This window comes from Otolemur garnettii, unplaced genomic scaffold (assembly GCF_000181295.1).
Source record: "Otolemur garnettii isolate 467f Iridium unplaced genomic scaffold, OtoGar3 scaffold00014, whole genome shotgun sequence".
NCBI classification, from domain to species: domain Eukaryota; kingdom Metazoa; phylum Chordata; class Mammalia; order Primates; family Galagidae; genus Otolemur; species Otolemur garnettii.
This window is the reverse complement of record NW_003852409.1, coordinates 24724223-24725641: the sequence shown is the minus strand read 5'-3', so window position 1 is coordinate 24725641 and position 1419 is coordinate 24724223.

Genomic DNA, 1419 nt, shown 5'->3' with positions numbered 1-1419 from the left:
GCAGCAGGTCCCAGGCTGTCTCCTGAGCTTCCCTGGAGACCCATAGGAAAGCCCACCTGAGCAAGACAGCCATCTGGGGCCTCTGCCACCTTCCCTCCCTCTTGCCCTGGTCCTTGCTCAAGTCTGAAACAGTCACCCTGGCCCAACATTTATTTAGTACGCCCCTGCTGACAAAATGTCCTGTATGACCAGCCCCACATAAGGCAGAAGAGTCACAGAGACCCTGCTGCTCCCACCACACAGAATGAGGACAGCTCAGAGCAGAAGCCTCTGCACAGGACCTGAAACATGGAGGGTTGGTCAGGGTCTATGCCCACAGGCACAAGGAGCAGAGGCAGTGGATGCCACCTGGTACCCACATGAAGACTGCACATGGGCTGGCTCCCACAAGCCTGGCCTTGGGCCACAGCTCAGCCTCAGTTTCCTCAGCACCTCACACTGAAAGCACTGCAGACGACGCCTGCTCTAGTGTTTGATAAAGTCCACTTCAGAGAGGCAAGTGTCTCTCTAGAGCCAACAGCACAGAGCTGTGCCTAACTGGAGTCCCCTCCCACACTGGGGCAGAGGAAAAGTCTGATGACCTGCTGGGCCTGCTAAGACCACCTCTGGCGGGGAAGCTTGGCAGGCGTTGCTTCTTCTGTACACTTGGCCCAAACCCCTGGGGCTGGTGAGAAACCTGCCCTGGCTTAGCCTACATGGGCCTCCTCCCAAGATTCTCTGCCTTCTGGTTCCTGGCCTCCAACATTCCAAACGCTGCTTCCACCATTCCCTCCTTACCTTAGGCCATGCTGAGATGTGGGCCCTGACCTCAAGGGATTCACAGCCTAGCATGAGTCACCAAACTGTTCCCCACTGGGCACACACCCTATATACCCATTCCTGTGAGTGCCTGTGGGGCTGAGGCCAGCTCCACATAGTTCAGGAATCCAGAGATGAGCTGGAAGGGCCTCACATGCTGGAAGAGGCCACCCTTCCACTTCAAACCACAACTCCATGGCAACAGCCCTCTTTGAGTATGGGGCCTCCCATGACATGGCATCCCATGTCAGACACTACAAGGAGTCAGAGCTCAAGGGGCACCCCAGCCCTTGGACACCTACCAAGCCCAACCCAGGAGACCCACCCAGCCTTCTCTCATTGTCTCTCCTTACCCAGCACAAAGCTGGCCTCTCAGAGTTAGAGGGAATGGTAGAGCCCAGCAAAAGCATGAGACGTGCTGCGGTCAGTTAGAGCCCTCTCAGACTACTGTAGGATTCCCGCGTGGAGCTTCTTGGCGTGGCCCCTGCCCACAGACATGCACAGCTGGCATTCCTCTGCTCCTCCAGGGTTCTCTGTGGCCCATACCAAACCATGCTGGTAGGTACAAGAACAGCTTTTTCCCCTTGACAGCCCAAAGCCCAGCCTCCTCCTGTCACCCTG